This window comes from Panthera onca, unplaced genomic scaffold (assembly GCF_046562875.1).
Source record: "Panthera onca isolate mPanOnc1 unplaced genomic scaffold, mPanOnc1 haplotype 2 h2.h2tg000225l_path, whole genome shotgun sequence".
Taxonomy (NCBI): Eukaryota; Metazoa; Chordata; class Mammalia; order Carnivora; family Felidae; genus Panthera; species Panthera onca.
The window spans coordinates 6,536-31,979 of record NW_027675848.1 but is presented as its reverse complement, the minus strand read 5'-3'; the positions used below and the strand labels follow the sequence as shown (position 1 = coordinate 31,979).

Sequence of the window (25,444 nt, the reverse complement as noted above, 5' to 3'; positions counted from 1 at the left end):
AAAGGGTTCTAAGACCATTCAATGCAGAAAGGTCAGTCTTTTTAACAAATGTTGTGGATAAAACTGGATATCCACGTGCAAAAGAATGAAGTTTGACTCTTGCCTAACACTACATACAAAAATTAACTCAAAATGGATTAAAAAAAAAACCTAAACATAATATACAAATCATGAAACTCCTAGAAGAAAAATAGGGCAAAGCTTCATGAAATTAGATTTTGCAGTGATTTTTTTAATGTGACACCAAAATCACAGGCAACAAAATTAAAAAATAGACAAATTTGACTTCATGAAAGTTAAAAACTTTTGTGCATCAAAGGACAGTATCAACAGTCAGAGTAGGGGCTTAGTGAGGTCAGGCGATCAATGGAGCTTTAGTGTAGGTCCATCTTGCAGTGGTCACAGTGGTTCCTCAAACTCATCCTGTGGTTATTTCCACAGTCCTGGAATGCATAATTTGAGTAGACATACAAAGCAACTGGTGGAACCCCCACATTCGTTCCCTGACCTGTGGAGTGAGAGGTACTACAGTGGGAAAGGCCAAGGGGAAGCCACCAGAATTGCCTCTACCTAGGAATATTGCTAAAAGAAACACTACTTCCATGGAGGGGTTGTAGAGATTAATGCCACTATCAAGAACTTGAAAGATGAAGGGGTGGTGATTCCCACCACAGCCCCTTTCAACTCAACTATTTGGCCCGTGCAGGAAACAATGGATCTTGGAGGATGACAGTGGATTATTGTAAAGTTTACTAATTACAGCTACTGTTGCAGATGTGGTTACATAGCTCGAACATATCCCCTGGTTCTTTGTATGCGGATATTGGTCCATTATATGAATTTCTTGGGACTGCTATAACACTGTACCACAAACTGGGTGGTTTCAGTAGATAAATTTATTGTCACATAGTTCTGGAGTCCAGAAATCTAAGATCAAGGTGTTGGTAGGATTGGTTCTTTCTGAAGACTGTGAGGGAAAATCTGTTCCATGACTCTCTCCTAGCTTCTGGTAGCTTCGGGCATTCCTTGGCTTCCAGATGGCCATCTTCCCGCTGTGTTTTCATATTGCTAGCCCTCTTTACTTGTCTGGATCTGCGTCCAAATTGGGATATGGGATTAGAGCCCACCCTAAGGACCTTAACTTAATCATCTGCAAAAGTCCCTTTTGCCAAGTAGAGTCACATTCACAGGTACTGGAGGTTAAGACATCAACACCTTTTTAGAAGTCACAATTAGACCCAAAACATCTGGAAAATGCTTTTTCTTTGACACTATTAGTAAATACCACTAGAAACCATTTGCCAACATTACTCCTTCATTGTCCTACCCCAGGAGTATATCAGTTCTCCAGGCCTAAATCATAATTTAACCCACAGGAACCTTGACCACTTTTTCTTTACACAAGGCATCACATTGGTTCATTACATTGATGACATTATCCTGATTGGACCTGGTAAGCAAGAAGCAGCAACTACTCTAGACTGACTGGTAAGACAGTTGCGTGTCAGAGGGTAGGAAATAAATCTGACAAAAATTCAGGATCCTTCCACCTAAGTGAAATTCCAATAGGTCTAGTGGTATCAGGCATATTGAGATATCCCTTCTAAGGTGAAGGATAAGTTGTTGCATCTGTCCCTTCCTACGGCCAGGAAAAGAGGCACAACACCTAGTGAGTCTTTTTGGATTTTGGAGGCAATGTATTCCTCCTTGGGGTGTATTATTTCAACCCATTTACCAAGTGATCTAAAAACCTGCTAATTTTGAGTGGGACCCAGATTAAGAGAAGGCTCTGCAGCAGACCTAAGATGATGTGCACGCTTTGTCACTTGGGCCACATGATTCAGCAGCTCCAATGGGTGTTTGAAGTGTCAGTGGCAGAGAGGGATGGTGTTTGGAGTTGGAACCTTTGGCAGGCTCCTTTACATGAATCACAGCACAGGACCTTAGATTTCGGAGCAAAGCCCTGCTATCCTCTGCAGATAACTACTCTCCTTTTGCAAAACAGCTTTTGATTTCCTTCTGGGCTTTAGGAGAGACTGGATGCTTGAACATGGGCCACTATATTAGCATGTGACCTCAGCTGCCCATCATAAATTGGGTGTTATCTGACTCACCAAGCCATAAAGTTGGGCATGGACATCATCAAATGGAAGTGGTATATATGTAACCATGCTTGAGCAGGCCCTGAAAGCACAAAGAAGTGAAAAGTGAGAAAGTGGCCATAATGCCTCTGGACCCCACTCCTGCTACACTGCTCCTCTCTCCAAGCCTGCACCTATGGCCTTATGAGTTCCCTATGATCAGTTGACAGAGGAAGAGAAGACTTGGGCCTGGTTTGCCGATGGTTCTGCACGATATGCAGGCACTACCCAAATGTGGACATCTACAGCACTGCAGCACCTCTCTGGGACATTCCTGAAGGAAGATGGTGAAGATAAATCCTTCCAGTGGGCACAACTTAGGGGTAGCACACCTGGTTGTTCACATTTCTCGGAAGGAGAAATGGCTAGATGTGTGATTATACAACAATTCATGGGCTGTTGCCAATGGTTTGGCTGGATGGTCAAAGACTTGGAAGGAGCATGATTGGAAAATTGGTGGCAGGGAGGTCTGGGTACAAGGTATTGTGAATAGATATCTCTGAATGGGCAAAAAGCATAAAGACATTTATGTCCCATGTGAATGTTCACCAAAGTGTAACTTCAGCAGGGGAGGATTTTAATAATCAAATGGATAGGATGACCTGTTCTGTGGATACTAGTCAGCCTTTTCCTCAGCCACCCCATGTCATCGCCCAGTAGATGATGACCACAAAGTGGCCATGGTGGCAGGGATGGAAGTGATGTATGGGCTCACCAACATAGACTTCTATTCAGCAAGACCAACCTGGCTACAACCACTGCTAAGTGACCAATCTGCCAGCAACTGAGACCAACAACACTTAGCCCCAGTATGATACCATTTCCAAGACTGGTCAGCATGGCAGCAGGATGATTATGTTGGACTGCCTCCATCTTGGAAGGGGCAACGCTTTTTCTTGCTGGAATAGACACTCTGGATACACATTTTTCCTTCCCTGCATGCAATTATTCTCTCCCCCCCCCCCAGTTTTATACCTTTATTTGACAATAAGTGATTAATTCCCATCCACATCAACTGTCTGTAGATTTTTGAGAGTGGTGACAGGTACAAAGGTAACCAGTGTATAGAGCTTGTCTGGTGAATCTTCATATTTGTTACATTTCCTGGACAACCACACATGGATATGGTATGGAACATTCCTTATTCCTTTAGCCCAGACAGCTTTGTTCCCATCTCCTTCATGGCAAATTTCTGGGTCTCTTTGAGTGCCCAGTGGCACGCTTCTTGAAACCTACTCCACGGATGCACTTGTGAATGTTGATGGTGTGTTCTCTGGTCACTATCTCAATAATGGCAGAATGGACCTTATTCTTCTCACCATCCTTCTTTACAGGAGCCGTTCTGCTGGGTTCAGGTTGGAAAGGAAGTGTATACAATTATTCTGACCAGACTACTATCCATGGACTTACAGGTGCCTTATCCACGATCATGGTATTCCACACAGCATTACTTCTGATCAAAGAACTCTCTTCATAGCAAAAGAAGCACAGCAATGGGCCCATGCTCATGGAATTCATTGGCATCACCATGTTTTCCACCTTCTTGAAGCAGCTGACTTGATAGAATGGTAGAATGACCTTTTTTTTAAAACGCTTATTTATTTTTGAGACAGAGAGAGACAGAGCATGAATGGGGGAGGGTCAGAGAGAGAGGGAGACACAGAATCCAAAACAGGCTCCAGGCTCTGAGCTGTCAGCACAGAGCCCGACGCAGGGCTCAAACTCATGGACTGCGAGATCATGACCTGAGCTGAAGTCAGACGCTTAACCGACTGAGCCACCCAGGCGCCCCTAGAATGGCCTTTTGCAGATTCAGTTACATTGCAAGCTAGATGGCAATACCTTATTTCTTTAAAAAAAATTTTCATGTTTATTTTTTTGTTACAGAAAGAGAGAACACTCGCGGGGGGGGGGGGGGGTAGAGACAGAGAGAGACACAGAATCCAAAGCAGGCTCCAGGCTCTGAGCTGTCAGCACAGAGCCCGATGCAGGGCTCAAACTCACAAACCATGACATCATGACCTGAGCTGAAGTCAGATGCTTAACCAACTGAGCCACGCAGGTGTCCCAAGATGGCAATACCTTCTAAGACTGGGTCAAGGCTCTGCAGAAGGCTGTATATACTCTGAATCAGTATCCAACATATGACCCTGTTCCTCCCATAGGCAGGGTCCAAGAATCAAAGGGACCCACTAGAAAAATGTTTGCTTCCTGCTCCAATAACATTGTGTTCTGCTGGCCTAGAGGCCTTAGTCTCATAGGGATGAAGGTTTCCAGCAGAGGACACATTGAATTGGGAGTTAGGACTGCCACCCAGCCACATTGGGCTCCTCATGTCTCTGAGTCACCAGTCAAGGAAGGCAGTTACTGTACTGGCTGGAGTGACTGATCCTGATTATCAAAGACTGTTACTCAACAATGTAGGTAAGGAAGAGTGTGTCTGGATGTCTGGAATACAAGAGATCCCTTACAGTATCTCTTAGTACTACCACGGCCTGTGATTTAGGTCAATGGAAAACCGCAACAACCCAATTCAGGCAGGACTATTAGCGGCCCAGACCTTCTGGTATGAGTTAGTCAAAGAACAATGACCAAATGTTTTTTTTGGGGTTTTTTTTTTTGAGGCACAGAGGAAAGGGAAATGAAAGATGGTAGATATAAATACCAACAACCATTTGACCAGTTGCAGAAATGAGAACTGTAATTGTTATGAGTATTTCTTCTTTGTTATGAGCATGTTTCTATGTAGGGGTGTGTGTGTGCATGTGTGTGTGTGTGTGTGTGTGTGTGTGTGTGTGTGCGTGCATATGTGTGTGTGTATACATTCATCAATAGATAGATAGAACAAATATAGTTTTCCTTCCCTCTGTTATCCCCATATCATGTTTCATAAGATGAATTGATTCTATTTCACTGTATTTACATTAAAAGATATCAAGTAGAAGAAGGAACATCACCCAAGGGCTTGCATCTCTACTGGTAAAAGGGTTAGTGTGTTTTCAGTTGTTTCATGTTATGTTGAAGTACGACTTTATTATTGTCTTTACTTTGAGATTAGTAATAGTTTAAGGAGATTGTACAGATGTCAATATAAGAAGAGCAGGGCTGTGATGGTCAATTTCACACATCAACCTAGCTATGCTATGGTGCTCAGTTGTGTAGTCAAACACTGGTCTAGGTATTCTGTAGCTATGATTAACATCTACAATTAGTTGACTTTAAGTAAGGAGATTATACTCCATAGCTTCCTTAATAATGAAAACTAAGGTTTCTTGGGAAGGAAAGAATTCTGACTCAAGACTGTAATATATCAAGTCCTGTGTGAGTTCCAGCCTGCTACACCGCTCTATACATTCCTTTATTTATTTATTTTTATTTTTTAAATATAATTTATTGTCAAATTGGTTTCCATACAACACCCAGTGCTCATCCCAACAGGCGCCCTCCTCAATGCCCATCACCCACTTTCCCCTCTCCCCCACCCCCCATCAACCCTCAGTTTGTTCTCAGTATTTAAGAGTCTCTTATGGTTTGCCCCCTTCCCTCTCTGTAACTATTCTTCCCCCTCCCCCTCCCCCCTGGTCTTCTGTTAAGTTTCTCAGGATCCACATAGGAGTGAAGACATATGGTATCTGTCTTTCTCTTCCTGACTTATTTCACTTAGCATAACACTCTCCAGTTCCATCCACGTTGCTACAAATGGCCAGATTTCATTCTTTCTCATTGCCAAGTAGTATTCCATTGTATATATAAACCACATCTCCTTTATCCATTCGTCAGTTGATAGACATTTAGGCTCTTTCCATAATTTGGCTATTGCTGAGAGTGCTGCTATAAACATTGGGGTACAAGTGCCCCTGTGCGTCAGCGCTCCTGTATCCCTTGGGTAAGTTCCTAGCAGTGCTATTGCTGGGTCATAGGGTAGATCTATTTTTAATTTGGGGGGGAACCTCCACACTGTTGTCCAGAAATGCTGCACCAGTTGGCATTCCCACCAACAGTGCAAGAGGGTTCCCATTTCTCCACATCCTCTCCAGCATCTATAGTCTCCTGATTTGTTCATTTTTGCCACTCTGACCAGCGTGAGGTGGTATCTCAGTGTGGTTTTGATTTTTATTTCCCTGATGAGGAGTAACGTTGAGCATCTTTTCATGTGCCTGTTGGCCATCTGGATGTCTTCTTTAGAGAAGTGTCTATTCATGTCTTCTGCCCATTTCATCACTGGATTATTTGTTTTTCGGGTGTGGAGTTTGGGGAGCTCTTTATAGATTTTGGATACTAGCCCTTTGTCCGATATGTCATTTGCAAATATCTTTTCACATTCCGTCAGTTGCCTTTTAGTTTTGTTGATTGTTTCCTTTGCAGTGCAGAAGCTTTTTATCTTCGTGAGGTCCCAATAGTTCATTTTGGCTTTTAATTCCCTTACCTTTGGAAATGTGTCAAGTAAGAAATTGCTGTGGCTGAGGTCAGAGAAGTTTTCTCCTGCTTTCTCCTCTAGGGTTTTGATGGTTTTCTGTCTCACATTCAGGTTCTTCATCCATTTTGAGTTTATTTTTGTGATTGGTGTAACAAAGTGGTTTAGTTTCATTCTTTTGCATGTTTCTGTCCAGTTGTCCCAGCACTGTTTGTTAAAGAGACTGTCTTTTTTCCATTGGATATTCTTTCCTGCTTTGTCAAAGATTAGTTGGCCAAACATTTGTGGGTCCAATTCTGGAGTCTCTATTCTATTTCTTTGGTCTACGTGTCTGTTTTGGTGCCAATACCGTACTGTCTTGATGATTACAGCTTTGTAGTGGAGGCTAAAGTCTGGGATTGTGATGCCTTCCACTTTGGTTTTCTTATTCAATATTACTTTGGCTATTCGGGGTCTTTTGTGGTTGCATACAAATTTTAGGATTGCTTGTTCTAGCTTTGAGAAGAATGCTGGTGCAATTTTGATTGGGATTGCATTGAATGTGTAGATAGCTTTGGGTAGTATTGACATTTTAGCAATACTTATTCTTCCCATACATGAGCATGGAATGTTTTTCCATTTCTTTGTGTCTATTTCAGTTTCCTTCATAAGCGTTCTATAATTTTCAGCATACAGATGTTTTACATCTTTGGTTAGATTTAGTCCTAGGTATTTTATGATTCTTGGTGCAATTGTGAATGGGATTAGTTTTTTCATTTGTCTTTCTGTTGCTTCATTATTGGTGTATAAAGATGCAACTGATTTCTGTACATTGATTTTGTATCCTGCGACTTTGCTGAATTCATGTACTAGCTCTAGCAGACTTTTGGTGGAGTCTGTCGGGTTTTCCATGTATAGTATCATGTCATCTGCAAAAAGTGAAAGCTTGACTTCTTCTTTGCCAATTTTTATGCCTTTGATTTCCTTTTCTTGTCTGATTGCTGATGCTAGAACTTCCAACACTATGTTAAACAACAGCGGTGAGAGTGGACATCCCTGTCGTGTTCCTGATCTCAGGGAAAAAGCTCTCAGTTTTTCCCCATTGAGGATGATGTTAGCTGTGGGCTTTTCATAAATGGCTTTTATGATGTTTAAGTATGGTCCTTCTATCCCGACTTTCTCGAGGGTTTTTATTAAGAAAGGTTGCTGAATTTTGTCAAATGCTTTTTCGGCATTGATTGACAGGGTCATATGGTTTTTATCTTTTCTTTTATTAATGTGATGTATCACGTTGATCGATTTGCGAATGTTGAACCAGCCCTGCATCCCAGGAATGAATCCCACTTGATCATGGTGAATAATTCTTTTTATATGCTGTTGAATTCGATTTGTTAGTATCTCATTGAAAATTTTTGCATCCATATTCATCAGGGATATTGGCCTATAATTCTCTTTTTTTACTGGGTCTCTGTCTGGTTTAGGAATCAAAGTAATACTGGCTTCATAGAATGAGTCTGGAAGTTTTCCTTCCCTTTCTATTTTTTTGAAACAGCTTGAGAAGGATAGGTATTATCTCTGCTTTAAACTTCTGGTAGAACTCCCCTGGGAAGCCATCTGGTCCTGGACTCTTATTTGTTGGGATATTTTTGATGATTGATTCATTTTCTTCGCTGGTCATGGGTCTGTTCAAGCTTTCTATTTCCTCCTGATTGAGTTTTGGAAGAGTGTGGGTGTTTAGGAATTTGTCTATTTCTTCCAGGTTGTCCAGTTTGTTGGCATATAAGTTTTCATAGTATTCCCTGATAATTGCTTGTATCTCTGAGAGATTGGTTGTAATAATCCCATTTTCATTCATGATTTTATCTATTTGGGTCATCTCCCTTTTCTTTTTGAGAAGCCTGGCTAGAGGTTTATCGATTTTGTTTATTTTTTCAAAAAACCAACTCTTGGTTTCATTGATCTGCTCTACAGTTTTTTTAGATTCTATATTGTTTATTTCTGCTCTGATCTTTATTATTTCTCTTCTTCGGCTGCGTTTAGGCTGTCTTTGCTGTTCTGCTTCTATTTCCTTTAGGTGTGCTGTTAGATTTTGTATTTGGGATTTTTCTTGTTTCTTGAGATAGGCCTGGATTGCAATGTATTTTCCTCTCAGGACTGCCCTCGCTGCATCCCAAAGCGTTTGGATTGTTGTATTTTCATTTTCGTTTTTTTTCCATATATCTTTTAATTTTTTCTCTAATTGCCTGGTTTACCCACTCATTCTTTAGTGGGGTGTTCTTTAACCTCCATGCTTTTGGAGTTTTTCCAGACTTTTTCCTGTGGTTGATTCCAAGTTTCATAGCATTGTGATCTGAAAGTGTGCATGGTATGAAATCAATTCTTTTATACTTATGAAGGGCTGTCTTGTGACCCAGTATGTGATCTATCTTGGAGAATGTTCCATGTGCACTCGAGAAGAAAGTATATTCTGTTGCTTTGGGATGCAGAATTCTAAATATATCTGTCAAATCCATTTGATCCAATGTATCATTCAGGGCCCTTGTTTCTTTATTGATTCTCTGTCTATATGATCTATCCATTGTTATAAGTGGAGTATTAATGTCCCCTGCAATTACCACATTCTTATCAATAAGGTTGCTTATGTTTGTGATTAATTTTTTATATATTTGGGGGCTCCCGTAGTTGGCGCATAGACATTTATAATTGCTAGTTCTACCTGATGGATAGACCCTGTAATTATTATATAATGCGCTTCTTCATCTCTTGTTACAGCCTTTAATTTAAAGTCTAGTCTGTCTGATATAAGTATGGCTACTCCAGCTTTCTTCTGACTTCCAGTGGCATGATAAATAGTTCTCCATCCCGTCACTCTCAATATGAAGGTGTCCTCAGGTCTAAAATGAGTCTCTTGTAGACAGCAAATAGATAGGTCTTGTTTTTTTACCCTATGTCTTTTGGTTCGTGCATTTAGTCAATTTACATTCAGTGTTATTATTGAAAGATATGGGTTTAGAGTCATTGTGATATATGTAGGTTTCATGCTTGTAGTGGTGTCTCTGGTACTTTGTGGTCCTTGCAACATTTCACTCACAGAGTCCCCCTTAGGATCTCTTGTCGGGCTGGTTTAGTGGTGATGAATTCCTTCAATTTTTGTTTGTTTTGGAAAACCTTTATCTCTCCTTCTATTCTGAATGACAGGCTTGCTGAGTGAAGAATTCCTGGCTGCATATTTTTTCCATTCATCACATTGAAGATTTCCTGCCATTCTTTTCTGCCCTGCCAAGTTTCAGAAGATAGATCTTACTTTCATTGATCTGTTCTACTGGTGTTTTGTTTCCTTTTGTTTTTGTTTTTTTTCTTCTACATTGTTTTTTTTTTTTCTCTAATCTTTATTTCCCTTCTGATGGCTTTAGGCTTTGTTTGCTGTTCCAGTAACAAACCACCATTTCTCATCTTATGTTCAAAACACACAACATTAGATTTCAAAAGTGCTACATTTTTAATATTCCAATGATGGCCGTTATCTATTCCAAATTAAAAAAAAATTCTAAATCACACATGTGCACAAAAACATTTGCAAGGAGAAATTTAAATATCAGATTCAAGTGAAATATTATTATTATTATTTTAGGAGACACACCTCTAGTACACTTTGCTCAAAACAATGGGTCAATGAATGGTTAAGGTCAAGGTCAAAATGGGCCCAAGAATAGACAAAGACCGGGGAGTCTATATCAATAAATGCTACAGTTTTGAAATCCAGTAATAAGCTTTCTAACACCAGGTAATAACACATTTATTATCAGTAATAGTGAACGGAACATGATTTCCTTGGTGGGACTAAAATGATCTGTGATGTGACCGCTTCAAAGTTATGAAAAGCGCAACTTATGTTTTAAATTTTGCGGGGCACCTGGGTGGCTCAGTCGGTTGGGCATCTGACTTCGGCTCAGGTCATGATCTCACAGCTCGTGAGTTCGAGCCCCACCTTGGGCTCTGTGCTGACACCTCAGAGCCTGGAGCCTGCTTCAGATTCTGTGTCTCCCTCTGTCTCTACCCCACCCCTGCTCACACTCTGTCTCTCTCTCTCTCTCTCTTTCTCTCTCTCTCTCTCAAAAATAAACATTAAAAAAATTAAATTTTGCTATTCACCCAACATGTGGTGAAATAGTCCATACCATGTAAAAAAGTGCTGCGTTGAGTATCGTGGGGGAATTTATTAAAAAAAAAATTTAATGTTTATTTATTTTGGACAGAGAGAGAGAGAGAGACAGAGCATGAGCGGGGGAAGGGCAGAGAGAGACAGAGACACAGAATCCGAAGCAGGCTCCAGACTCCCCGCTGTCAGCACAGAGCCCAACACGGGGCTTGAACTCACAGACCGCGAGATCATGACCTGAGCCGAAGTCAGATGCTCAACTGAGTGAGCCACCCAGGTGCCCCTAGTATTGTGGGGGAATTTAAAAATGAATACACAATCTCTTCCATAGACGAGTGACAAGAGAAAACAGAAACAGAAGCGATACAAATATTTTAGGATAGCTGTAGAAGCGCAACTTGTTGGGGCTATGTAGCAAACAAAGGAGATTCATGCCTATTTAGCTGGCAAAAGAATAAGATTTCAACAGGTAAAGAGAAAGAAGTTAAGAACACTCCAGGAGAAGGACATATGTGAAGCAGAGAAGTAATGGTTAGTTTTAGACAAAGCATTAATCAGGAAGGATGGCAATAAGGGAAGAATGCAGCAAATAAAACTAAAAAGGGCATCAGGTTATGAACATTTGAACATCTAAGAGTTTAGAAGGGGAAGCTACTGACAGGCTCTCAGGAGGGGAGAACTATGTTGTAGGAAGATAATATTGTAGAACTATGAAGGATGGAGAGATCATATGAGAGTTTAATAGTACAGGCAAGGTCCTGAACTAGGGCAGCAGAAGTGGGAATTCAAAGAAAGAATTTAAAGTAGCATTGGGGAGGTAAATATTGCAGAGCCTAATAATAACTGGGGGAGGGGGAAGGATAAGGAATTGCAGGAGTCAAGGAAAACACTAAATTCCCAGCCCTACGTGGTAACACTGGGCAATAGCCTTTAGAAGAAATAATTTCTGTTACTTTATCAACAAACCTCCGTACCAATTAAGAAATGGTCTTCACAAAGCATTAGGGCAACATGCTCTCTACTTGGAAACCATAGAACTGTTTTGTATATGTGTAATTCTAAAATTCCTTAAGGAATACTTATTTTAAAATTACATTACTAGTTTTTGAACATCCCAGTTAGTTTAGAAAAGTAGCATTTTAACATGTACCTGAACAAGATTGTTTAAGGAACAAATCACATGATCACCTCAAAAGCTGCAAAGAAAGTATTTGACAAAATTCAACACTCTTTCATGTTACAAACTCTCAACAAACTAGGTACAGAAGGAATGTATCTCAACATAATAAAGGACACATATGACAATCCCACAGCTAACGTACTCAATGGTGAAAAACTGAAAGCTTTTCCTCCAAGATCAGGAGGAAGACAAGGTTGCCCAATGTCACTACTCCTACTCAGCATACTACCAGAAGTCCTAGCCAGAACAATTCAACAATAAAAGGAAATAGAAGACATCCGGACTGGAAAGGAAGAAGCAAACTTATCTCTGTTTGCAGATAATGTAGTCTTACATGTAGAAAGCCCCAAGAATCCCCCCCCCCACAAACACAAATCTGTTAGAACTAATAAATGAATTCAGTAAAGTTGCAAGTCATGAAATCAACGTGCAAATGTCAGTTGTATTTCTATACACTAACAACAAATTACCCAAAAATGAAATGAAGAAAACAACCCCATTTACAATAGCGTCAAAAAGAGTGAAATACTTAGGAAAAAACTTAACCAAGGAGGTGAAGGACTTGTGCACTGAAAACTACAAAGCACCGATGAAAGAAATTAAAGAAGACATACATAAATGGAAAATTATCCCCTGTTCATCGGTTGGAAGACTTAGTATCATTAAAATGCCCATACCGCACAAAGCAATCTACAGATTTAATGTTATCTCCACCAAAACCCCAATGCTATTTTTTCCCCAGAAATAGACAGAGCAATCCTACAACTCATGTGGATCCACAAAAGACTGAATAGCCAAAGCGATCCCAAGAAAGAACAACAACAACAACAACAACCTGGAGGCATCACACTTCTTGATTTGAAAAATATATTACAAAGCTACAGTAATAAAAACAGTATGGGACGAGCATAAAGACAGATGTATAGACCAATGGAACAGAACAGTGAGCCCGGAAACAAACTGTCACATACACAGTCAACTGATTTTAGACAAGGAGGCCAAGAATACGAAATGGGGAAAAGATAGAATCTTCAATGAACGAAGCTGGGGAAACTTTATATACACATACCTGCAAAAGAACAAAAGAGGATAAGGTCTCATGTTAAGTGTTCTTCCGACATTAAAAACAACAGCAACAGCAGCATCCTGACCAAAAACAGAAGGGCAACATACAGGATTCCATCCACTCCTGAAGGAGTATGTATCAGCATGAAGAGGAGGTCCGTGTCACTGAGGATAAGTTGCTAATATGAAAATATGACAGACAGCAATCTCAGTTCACAAGCTGAACTGAGCCTTACTCTGGCTTTTTTCCCATTCTCTTATACATCCATGCCGTCTCTTGCAATTATACGTTGGCATATAAAGCCACTTTTAGTCACTTTAATAACTCTGAAAGCAAATATGCCATGAAATGCTTATAAAGTGCAATTGAAGATAAAAATATTCACTACAGGGGCGCCTGGGTGGCTCAGTCGGTTAAGCGGCCGACTTCCCGACTCGGGTCATGATCTCACGGTTCATGGGTTCCTGCCCCGCATCCCCCCACTTGTGTTCTGTCTGTCTGTCTCTCTCTCTCTCTCTCAAAAATAAATAAACATGAAAAAAATTAAAAATTCATTACAATTGCCTACTTTCTGTTGAAGAAACACTGGCAGTATCAAGAAAAGTAAATGACACTGAGAAATGATGTAAAGACTTCCTACTTTCAGACTATATATTGATCACTACTCTCCTAAGAAAAACTGATTCTGCAACAAAGAGCCATGATTAAATTGTTAATAAACAATCAGCTTCATGCACGATATGTGTATTTCCTGGTGAAATTCCCAATCTATCATTCCCTGTTTTTTTGTTTTTTTTTTAATATATGAAATTTACTGTCAAATTGGTTTCCATACAACACCCAGTGCTCATCCCAAAAGGTGCCCTCCTCAATACCCATCACCCACCCTGCCCTCCCTCCCACCATGCCCTCCCTCCCACCCCCCATCAACCCTCAGTTTGTTCTCAGTTTTTAACAGTCTCTTATGCTTTGGCTCTCTCCCACTCTAACCTCTTTTTTTTTTTTTTTTCCTTCCCCTCCCCCATGGGTTTCTGTTATGTTTCTCAGGATCCACATAAGAGTGAAACCATATGGTATCTGTCTTTCTCTGTATGGCTTATTTCACTTAGCATCACACTCTCCAGTTCCATCCATGTTGCTACAAAAGGCCATATTTCATTTTTTCTCATTGCCACGTAGTATTCCATTGTGTATATAAACCACAATTTCTTTATCCATTCATCAGTTGATGGACATTTAGGCTCTTTCCATAATTTGGCTATTGTTGAGAGTGCCGCTATAAACATTGGGGTACAGGTGCCCCTATGCATCAGTACTCCTGTATCCCTTGGATAAATTCCTAGCAGTGCTATTGCTGGGTCATAGGGTAGGTCTATTTTTAATTTTCTGAGGAACCTCCACACTGCTTTCCAGAGCGGCTGCACCAATTTGCATTCCCACCAACAGTGCAAGAGGGTTCCTGTTTCTCCACATCCTCTCCAGCATCTATAGTCTCCTGATTTCTTCATTTTGGCCACTCTGACTGGCGTGAGGTGGTATCTGAGTGTGGTTTTGATTTGTATTTCCCTGATAAGGAGCGACGTTGAACATCTTTTCATGTGCCTGTTGGCCATCCGGATGTCTTCTTTAGAGAAGTGTCTATTCATGTTTTCTGCCCATTTCTTCACTGGGTTATTTGTTTTTCGGGTGTGGAGTTTGATGAGCTCTTTATAGATTTTGGATACTAGCCCTTTGTCCGATGTGTCATTTGCAAATATCTTTTCCCATTCCGTTGGTTGCCTTTTAGTTTTGTTGGTTGTTTCCTTTGCTGTGCAGAAGCTTTTTATCTTCATAAGGTCCCAGTAATTCACTTTTGCTTTTAATTCCCTTGCCTTTGGGGATGTGCCGAGTAAGAGATTGCTACGGCTGAGGTCAGAGAGGTCTTTTCCTGCTTTCTCCTCTAAGGTTTTGATGGTTTCCTGTCTCACATTCAGGTCCTTTATCCATTTTGAGTTTATTTTTGTGAATGGTGTGAGAAAGTGGTCTAGTTTCAACCTTCTGCATGTTGCTGTCCAGTTCTCCCAGCACCATTTGTTAAAGAGACTGTCTTTTTTCCATTGGATGTTCTTTCCTGCTTTGTCAAAGATGAGTTGGCCATACGTTTGTGGGTCTAGTTCTGGGGTTTCTATTCTATTCCATTGGTCTATGTGTCTGTTTTTATGCCAATACCATGCTGTCTTGATGATGACAGCTTTGTAGTAGAGGCTAAAGTCTGGGATTGTGATGCCTCCTGCTTTGGTCTTCTTCTTCAAAATTACTTTGGCTATTCGGGGCCTTTTGTGGTTCCATATGAATTTTAGGATTGCTTGTTCTAGTTTCGAGAAGAATGCTGGTGCAATTTTGATTGGGATTGCATTGAATGTGTAGATAGCTTTGGGTAGTATTGACATTTTGACAATATTTATTCTTCCAATCCATGAGCAGGGAATGTCTTTCCATTTCTTTATATCTTCTTCAATTACCTGCATAAGCTTTCTATAGTTTTCAGCATACAGATCTTTTACATCTTTGGTTAGATTTATTCCTAGGTATTTTATGCTTCTTGGTGCAATTGTGAATGGGATCAGTTTCTTCATTTGTCTTTCTGTTGCTTCATTGTTAGTGTATAAGAATGCAACTGATTTCTGCACATTGATTTTGTATCCTGCAACTTTGCTGAATTCATGTATCAGTTCTAGCAGACTTTTGGTGGAGTCTATCGGATTTTCCATGTATAATATCATGTCATCTGCAAAAAGCGAAAGCTTGACTTCATCTTTGCCAATTTTGATGCCTTTGATTTCCTTTTGTTGTCTGATTGCTGATGCTAGAACTTCCAGCACTATGTTAAACAACAGCGGTGACAGTGGGCATCCCTGTCGTGTTCCTGATCTCAGGGAAAAAGCTCTCAGTTTTTCCCCGTTGAGGATGATGTTAGCTGTGGGCTTTTCATAAATGGCCTTTATGATCTTTAAGTATGTTCCTTCTATCCCGACTTTCTCAAGGGTTTTTATTAAGAAAGGGTGCTGGATTTTGTCAAAGGCCTTTTCTGCATCGATTGACAGGATCATATGGTTCTTCTCTTTTTTTTTGTTAATGTGATGTATCACGTTGATCGATTTGCAAATGTTGAACCAGCCCTGCATCCCAGGAATGAATCCCACTTGATCATGGTGAATAATTCTTTTTATATGCTGTTGAATTCGATTTGCTAGTATCTTATTAAGAATTTTTGCATCCATATTCATCAGGGATATTGGCCTGTAGTTCTCTTTTTTTACTGGGTCTCTGTCTGGTTTAGGAATCAAAGTAATACTGGCTTCATAGAATGAGTCTGGAAGTTTTCCTTCCCTTTCTATTTCTTGGAATAGCTTGAGAAGGATAGGTATTATCTCTGCTTTAAATGTCTGGTAGAACTCCCCTGGGAAGCCATCTGGTCCTGGACTCTTATTTGTTGGGAGATTTTTGATAACCGATTCAATTTCTTCGCTGGTTATGGGTCTGTTCAAGCTTTCTATTTCCTCCTGATTGAGTTTTGGAAGAGTGTGGGTGTTTAGAAATTTGTCCATTTCTTCCAGGTTGTCCAATTTGCTGGCATATAATTTTTCATAGTATTCCCTGATAATTGTTTGTATCTCTGAGGGATTGGTTGTAATCATTCCATTTTCATTCATGATTTTATCTATTTGGGTCATCTCCCTTTTCTTTTTGAGAAGCCTGGCTAGAGGTTTGTCAATTTTGTTTATTTTTTCAAAAAACCAACTCTTGGTTTCGTTGATCTGCTCTACAGTTTTTTTTAGATTCTATATTATTTATTTCTGCTCTGATCTTTATTATTTCTCTTCTTCTGCTGGGTTTAGGCTGCCTTTGCTGTTCTGCTTCTATTTCCTTTAGGTGTGCTGTTAGATTTTGTATTTGGGATTTTTCTTGTTTCTTGAGATAGGCCTGGATTGCAATGTAGTTTCCTCTCAGGACTGCCTTCGCTGCATCCCAAAGCGTTTGGATTGTTGTATTTTCATTTTCGTTTGTTTCCATATATATTTTAATTTCTTCTCTAATTGCCTGGTTGACCCACTCATTCGTTAGTAGGGTGTTCTTTAACCTCCATGCTTTTGGAGGTTTTCCAGACTTTTTCCTGTGGTTGATTTCAAGCTTCATAGCATTGTGGTCTGAAAGTATGCATGGTATAATTTCAATTCTTGTAAACTTATGAAGGGCTGTTTTGTGACCCAGTATATGATCTATCTTGGAGAATGTTCCATGTGCACTCGAGAAGAAAGTATATTCTGTTGCTTTGGGATGCAGAGTTCTAAATATATCTGTCAAGTCCATCTGATCCAATGTATCATTCAGGGCCCTTGTTTCTTTATTGACTGTGTGTCTAGATGATCTATCCATTTCTGTAAGTGGGGTGTTAAAGTCCCCTGCAATGACCACATTCTTATCAATAAGGTTGCTTATGTTTATGAGTAATTGTTTTATATATCTGGGGGCTCGGGTATTTGGCGCATAGACATTTATAATAGTTAGCTCTTCCTGGTGGATAGACCCTGTGATTATTATATAATGCCCTTCTTCATCTCTTGTTACAGCCTTTAATTTAAAGTCTAGTTTGTCTGATATAAGTATGGCTACTCCAGCTTTCTTTTGGCTTCCAGGAGCATGATAAATAGTTCTCCATCCCCTCCCTCTCAATCTAAAGGTGTCCTCAGATCTAAAATGAGTCTCTTGTAGACAGCAAATAGATGGGTCTTGTTTTTTTATCCATTCTGATACCCTATGTCTTTTAGTTGGCGCATTTAATCCATTTACATTCAGTGTTATTATAGAAAGATATGGGTTTAGAGTCATTGTGATGTCTGTATGTTTTATGCTTGTAGTGATGTCTCTGGTACTTTGTCTCACAGGATCCCCCTTAGGATCTCTTGTAGGGCTGGTTTCGTGGTGACAAATTCCTTCAGTTTTTGTTTGTTTGGGAAGACCTTTATCTCTCCTTCTATTCTAAATGACAGACTTGCTGGATAAAGGATTCTCGGCTGCATATTTTTTCTGTTTAGCACACTGTAGATATCGTGCCAAGCCTTTCTGGCCTGCCAAGTTTCAAAGGAGAGATCAGTCACGAGTCTTATAGGTCTCCCTTTATATGTGAGGGCACGTTTATCCCTTGCTGCTTTCAGAATTTTCTCTTTATCCTTGTATTTTGCCAGTTTCACTATGATATGTCGTGCAGAAGATCGATTCAAGTTACGTCTGAAGGGAGTTCTCTGTGCCTCTTGGATTTCAATGCCTTTTTCCTTCCCCAGTTCAGGGAAGTTCTCAGCTATAATTTGTTCAAGTACCCCTTCAGCACCTTTCCCTCTCTCTTCCTCCTCTGGGATACCAATTATGCGTATATTATTTTTTTTTAGTGTATCACTTAGTTCTCTAATTTTCCCCTCATACTCCTGGATTTTTTTATCCCTCTTTCTTTCAGCTTCCTCTTTCTCCATAACTTTATCTTCTAGTTCACCTATTCTCTCCTCTGCCTCTTCAAGCCGAGCCATCGTGGTTTCCATTTTGTTTTGCATTTCATTTAAAGCGTTTTTCAGCTCCTCGTGACTGTTCCTTAGTCCCTCGATCTTTGTGGCAAGAGATTCTCTGCTGTCCTGTATACTGTTTTCAAGCCCAGCGATTAATTTTATGACTATTATTCTAAATTCACTTTCTGTTATATTATTTAAATCCTTTTTGATCAGTTCATTAGCTGTTGTTATTTCCTGGAGATTCTTCTGAGGGGAATTCTTCCGTTTGGTCATTTTGGAGAGTCCCTGGCGTGGTGAGGACCTGCAGGGCACTTCCCCTGTGCTGTGGTGTATAACTGGAGTTAGTGGGCGGGGCCGCAGTCCGACCCGATGTCTGCCCCCAGCCCACTGTTGGGGCCACAGTCAGACTGGTGTGTGCCTTCTCTTCCCCTCTCCTAGGGGCGGGATTCACTGTGGGGTGGCGTGTCCCGTCTGGGCTACTTGCACACTGCCAGGCTTGTGTTGCTGGGGATCTGGCGTATTAGCTGGGGTGGGTAGGCAAGGTGCACGGGGGCAAGAGGGGCAGGCTTAGCTCGCTTCTCCTTAGGTGATCCACTTCAGGAGGAGCCCTGTGGCAGCGGGAGGGAGTCAGATCCGCTGCCGGAGGTTTGGCTCCGCAGAAGCAAAGAGTTGGGTGTTTGCGCGGAGCGAGCAAGTTCCCTGGCAGGAACTGGTTCCCTTTGGGATTTTGGCTGGGGGATGGGCGGGGGAGATGGCGCTGGCGCCTTTGTTCCCCGCCAAGCTGAGCTCTGCCGTCCGGGGGCTCAGCAGCTCTCCCTCTCTTTGTCCTCCAGCCTTCCCGCTTTCCGAGCAGAGCTGTTCACTTATGACCTCCCAGACGCTAAGTCGCGCTTGCTGTCGGAACACAGTCTGTCCGGCCCCTCCGCTTTTGCCAGCCAGACTCGGGGGCTCTGCTTGGCCGGCGAGCCGCCCCTCCGCCCCGGCTCCCTCCCGCCAGTCCGTGGAGCGCGCACCGCCTCGCCGCCCTTCCTACCCTCTTCCGTGGGCCTCTAGTCTGCGCTTGACTCCTGAGACTCCCTTCTGCTAATCCTCTGGCGGTTTTCTGGGTTCTTTAGGCAGGTGTAGGTGGAATCTAAGTGATCGGCCGGACGCGCTGTGAGCCCCGCGTCCTCCTACGCCGCCATCTTCCGGAACCCCCCTATCATTCCCTGTTTTGAATAACACCCACAAAACCATTAATGAATCTGAAAAGTTAAAGTACACTTAGCACTTATGTTACATCAGAACAATGAATTCAAAATGGAAAATGCCTAATTAATTTCAATTAATTTTAAAGGTATAACCAAAATGTTTTTAACATGTATTAATAAAGAAAAACAACCATTTTCTACTTCCATATGTGTAGTATATTTCATGAGAATATATTGTGTTACCAAATTCAACAGACCTTTAAGAGTTGCTCATACACCTTTTTAATTGCTTGCATTCTCTGGCTGTGAACAATTTTAGAATGTTGCCAAACTTTTTGTTGCAGTCGAAGTATATTCTACAAACATAAAAGAAAACAGCTGTGATGACCATTTCGGTTAAATTGTAAAGTTAATGAAAAAGGCCTATGTTAAACTTGAAAGGAATCGTTTTTAAATAAATATTTTGATATCTTCTCTTTTATCAAATATTATGACCTAGTTTACATCATTTGTGTTCACCAGTAGTATACAAAAACACCACAATAATCTCATCTGCCAGTCACTGGGTAGGAAATTTCCCGTCTTAACAATATTCAAAGCATGTATCTTATTCTTGTTGATTTCAAAATCCACATGCATGGTCCTTCCAATAATGCCGGTCTTCCTATTCTTCCACCAGTGATCGTGTTATATCCCTACTTAGCCACTCACTTACAGGGTCATACCTTAGATTTTGTCAGCCCAATAACTAAAACATCTACATGATGTTAATCATAGAAAAGACTTATAGGGGAACTATGTACGGACACTGTTCTGAACCATTTCAAACAGGCTTACAATAGAGGGGCTCATTTATATCCTAAGGAAAAAAAAACCAAAATCAAAATCATAAGTACTCTTATCATACTCCCTTTCATAGATGAGGAAACTGAGGCTCAGAGAAAAGCAATCTGTCCCCGTTTTCACGGCTAGCAATTGGAAAATCAGCACTGGATCCCAAACATTATTCTTGTTTCAGTGTCCAGGCTCTTGCCCAATGTACTACACTGATTCTCCATTTTCCCCAACATTCAACCTCTACCTCCCTATGTTTGTAACTCACTCCCTTTCACACTACAGCTCTGTACCCTATCAGGATCCGACATCCACCGAATGGAACATTTTTCACCCATCCCCTGTCTCGACCCTCTGTCCTCATTTTCCTCCTTTCCAGCTAAATCCATGATCAATGGTTATATCTATGCCCTTGCTTCTTTTTAAAAGTCTTTTTTAAATGTTTTATTTATTTTTGACAGAGAGAAAGACAGAGAGAGAGAGAGAGAGACAGAGACAGAGAGAGAGACAGAGCATGAGTGGGGGAGGGGCAGAGAGAGACAGAGACACAGAATCCGAAGCAGGCTCCAGGCTCTGAGCTGTCAGCACAGAGCCCGATGCGGGGCTCAAACTCACAGACCGTGAGATCATGACCTGAGCCGAAGTCGGACGCTTAACCCACTGAGCCACCCAGGCGCCCCACGCCCTTGCTTCTTTTTATACCTTGCCCTGTCTCACTCTGTCCATGTGCACCACTAACCTCAACCCTGGGAAACCCAACTCACCAGCCACTCAGCCACAACCATGAGCACTAGTCTCATGGAAATTTATGATTGCTATGACACTGACCCATGTTGGACCATAATGTTGCTTGGCAATGACATTTCCCTTGTCTAGTCACTGGCTCCCTCTCAGGAAACAACTCCAGGCCTTCTCCTCTGCCCTCAAAAAGCAACATCCCCTCCACCGTGCTTACTCCTAAATGTGATACTGGCCAGTCGACTAAAAGTGAACCATGCCCTGAGCTCAACGACTCATTCAGGAACGAGCCAACGATTGGAACTAGATTACTGATAGCACTCTAGGGGACTTTTCTGCCAGACCTATGGAGAAAGGTTATCTCTGTCCACTGGGCTTACTAACCTGGTAGTGAATCTAGGGTTGTAAGATGCTATCATGCTGGCCCCATGGAGAGAGCCGACTAGATGGGACACAGAGCCCAGATGGCACTGCCTAAGCAACCTTTTTCCAGCCTCATCCACCTGTACCTGGAGCAAAACTCCATTTGGCTTCTTCAGATAAACAAAGACATCCCTCTTTTGTACTTTGGCAAATATCTGTCACTTGGAACTGCAAGAATCCCAACCAAGCGAGGAAGTTAAGACCAAGGGATTTTGTGAGTAGGATGTGTGCCTGTACTTCTCTGATTTTTCTGTGATCAGGGCCCAACCACATAGCTAGAAGCGGAAACAGGACTCTGGCTCAAATCTACGGGTCTGAGATGTGGCCAGGCTCGCCGTTCTTACTTGAGACTTGGTTACAATAGATTAATTATAAAGCGAAGCCTGATACGAACAGCTAGTTTTTGTTCTTCTTCCTTGGTTTTCTGCACATCTATATCCCACTCTTGAAGCGAAGTTAGAAACTGCTGAGCATATTCGTGATAAAGCTTCTGCCTGTAAAACACAATAAGGAATAGTGTCATACTTCATATTGTTAGAAAAAAAGTAACCTCATTCAAAACCAAATCGTATAGTATAAATTATACTATAAACAGAGAGGGGGATGATCACAGCTGAAATCTTCTGATGGAAAACAGGAAAACCAAATGGATGACTTACTCTCATTCCTAACAGTCTGAAAGGGATGCTATTTCATACGCTTTAGCTCTTGAAAACTGAGGAAGACTTATTGCATTATAAATTTTCAAGAAAAATGCATCTTATCTACAAGCAGTTTTCTTTTCCTTTTTCTTTTTCATTCATTTGCTGAATAACATACAGGTTGTGAAATCATAAATAGTTTCAATGAGGGTATCACATCCACTTATAACCTTCCCAAACAATAACATTTCATCCCCTGCCCCCACTGTGGCACAATAAAGATTGTGTAGAAAAGGCCAGTGGACCCCATAGAGATAGATTTAAAAATTATTCAAACATAAGATTAACCTTTTCTACATAATTGAATACAGCTATCACAAGACATTTGTCTCTTATTCAGCTAGCATACTCCAAGAATGAATATGATGCTTTTTCTTTTTTAGATACACAGAGAGAGAGAGAGGCAGGTGTGGGAGGAGGAGGTGCGGAGGGAGGGGGAGAGAGAGAGAGAATATTAACCAGGCTCCACACCCAGCTAGGAGCCAGACGTGGGACTTGATCTCACAACCATGAGATCATGACCTGAGCCGAAATCAGGAGTCAGCCACTTAACCGACAAGCCACCCAGGTGCCTCTATATTTTTTTCTTGTACTAAGAAAGCTCAGTTATAATTTGAAAGGAGCAAAAAGGGTTATCTTTACTGACCTCTAGATAACACATCTTTCAATTAAGGTGTGAACTTATAGGAACTATTTGCTTAGATAAAAATCAAGCCAAACTTATTTCAATGAAGAAGTCCAACAAACAGAGGACAGCAGTATCATTTTGAATCACTTTGTAATCACACGTACTAAGAAATGACACCCAGCTTCTGGCTCTAATAACCAACAATGTTACCTTTGCTCTTCCTGGGCTATCCAAACTTCATCAATTTTCTGGTGAATGCTTTGGACAGAAGCTTTGGTATCCATCATGAATCTTTTTCTCTTTGCATAAAGAACCTTTTTAATGTCACCTATATTGAATATATATATATATATATATATATAGTCACCTATATTGAACATATATATTTACTAACATTTAACGTCTTGAGTAAGCAGGTTACCTAATTACTCAAGACGTTAAATGTTAGTAAATATATATGTTCAATATAGGTGACTATATATATATATATATATATATTCAATATAGGTGACATTAAAAAGGTTCTTTATGCAAAGAGAAAAAGATTCATGATGGATACCAAAGCTTCTGTCCAAAGCATTCACCAGAAAATTGATGAAGTTTGGATAGCCCAGGAAGAGCAAAGGTAACATTGTTGGTTATTAGAGCCAGAAGCTGGGTGTCATTTCTTAGTACGTGTGATTACAAAGTGATTCAAAATGATACTGCTGTCCTCTGTTTGTTGGACTTCTTCATTGAAATAAGTTTGGCTTGATTTTTATCTAAGCAAATAGTTCCTATAAGTTCACACCTTAATTGAAAGATGTGTTATCTAGAGGTCAGTAAAGATAACCCTTTTTGCTCCTTTCAAATTATAACTGAGCTTTCTTAGTACAAGAAAAAAATATAGAGGCACCTGGGTGGCTTGTCGGTTAAGTGGCTGACTCCTGATTTCGGCTCAGGTCATGATCTCATGGTTGTGAGATCAAGTCCCACGTCTGGCTCCTAGCTGGGTGTGGAGCCTGGTTAATATTCTCTCTCTCTCTCCCCCTCCCTCCGCACCTCCTCCTCCCACACCTGCCTCTCTCTCTCTCTGTGTATCTAAAAAAGAAAAAGCATCATATTCATTCTTGGAGTATGCTAGCTGAATAAGAGACAAATGTCTTGTGATAGCTGTATTCAATTATGTAGAAAAGGTTAATCTTATGTTTGAATAATTTTTAAATCTATCTCTATGGGGTCCACTGGCCTTTTCTACACAATCTTTATTGTGCCACAGTGGGGGCAGGGGATGAAATGTTATTGTTTGGGAAGGTTATAAGTGGATGTGATACCCTCATTGAAACTATTTATGATTTCACAACCTGTATGTTATTCAGCAAATGAATGAAAAAGAAAAAGGAAAAGAAAACTGCTTGTAGATAAGATGCATTTTTCTTGAAAATTTATAATGCAATAAGTCTTCCTCAGTTTTCAAGAGCTAAAGCGTATGAAATAGCATCCCTTTCAGACTGTTAGGAATGAGAGTAAGTCATCCATTTGGTTTTCCTGTTTTCCATCAGAAGATTTCAGCTGTGATCATCCCCCTCTCTGTTTATAGTATAATTTATACTATACGATTTGGTTTTGAATGAGGTTACTTTTTTTCTAACAATATGAAGTATGACACTATTCCTTATTGTGTTTTACAGGCAGAAGCTTTATCACGAATATGCTCAGCAGTTTCTAACTTCGCTTCAAGAGTGGGATATAGATGTGCAGAAAACCAAGGAAGAAGAACAAAAACTAGCTGTTCGTATCAGGCTTCGCTTTATAATTAATCTATTGTAACCAAGTCTCAAGTAAGAACGGCGAGCCTGGCCACATCTCAGACCCGTAGATTTGAGCCAGAGTCCTGTTTCCGCTTCTAGCTATGTGGTTGGGCCCTGATCACAGAAAAATCAGAGAAGTACAGGCACACATCCTACTCACAAAATCCCTTGGTCTTAACTTCCTCGCTTGGTTGGGATTCTTGCAGTTCCAAGTGACAGATATTTGCCAAAGTACAAAAGAGGGATGTCTTTGTTTATCTGAAGAAGCCAAATGGAGTTTTGCTCCAGGTACAGGTGGATGAGGCTGGAAAAAGGTTGCTTAGGCAGTGCCATCTGGGCTCTGTGTCCCATCTAGTCGGCTCTCTCCATGGGGCCAGCATGATAGCATCTTACAACCCTAGATTCACTACCAGGTTAGTAAGCCCAGTGGACAGAGATAACCTTTCTCCATAGGTCTGGCAGAAAAGTCCCCTAGAGTGCTATCAGTAATCTAGTTCCAATCGTTGGCTCGTTCCTGAATGAGTCGTTGAGCTCAGGGCATGGTTCACTTTTAGTCGACTGGCCAGTATCACATTTAGGAGTAAGCACGGTGGAGGGGATGTTGCTTTTTGAGGGCAGAGGAGAAGGCCTGGAGTTGTTTCCTGAGAGGGAGCCAGTGACT

At 40.9% G+C, this 25,444-nt stretch overlaps 1 pseudogene; it reads right to left on the bottom strand.

Moving 5' to 3' along the window:
* Window positions 1-3,136: 3,136 nt before the first annotated feature.
* On the bottom strand, window positions 3,137-23,277 carry LOC145715240 (large ribosomal subunit protein eL31 pseudogene; annotated as a pseudogene).
* Window positions 23,278-25,444: the final 2,167 nt, after the last annotated feature.